The sequence below is a fragment of the Mesitornis unicolor genome, unplaced genomic scaffold, assembly GCF_000695765.1.
Source record: "Mesitornis unicolor isolate BGI_N332 unplaced genomic scaffold, ASM69576v1 scaffold15893, whole genome shotgun sequence".
NCBI classification, from domain to species: domain Eukaryota; kingdom Metazoa; phylum Chordata; class Aves; order Mesitornithiformes; family Mesitornithidae; genus Mesitornis; species Mesitornis unicolor.
The window spans coordinates 35,770-35,993 of NW_010176821.1; positions in this window are offsets into that span (position 1 = coordinate 35,770).

Sequence of the window (224 nt, forward strand, 5' to 3'; positions counted from 1 at the left end):
GGGGGGGAAGGGAAGCGGCTGGATCCCGCGCTCTCTTTGCACGGCTGGGAAGCGATCCAGCAAAGTGCACGCCTCAGCTCTCTCTTTCTAGGCAGATAATACTCGGGGGAGGGAGCGCAGGGGGCGGGAGGAGAGAAACCCCCGGTCCGTTGCATCATTGCACGGCTCCCTATGGAGAAGGCAAAGCACCACTCGTGTCCAGTCGCTTCTCCTCCCTCCCGTCC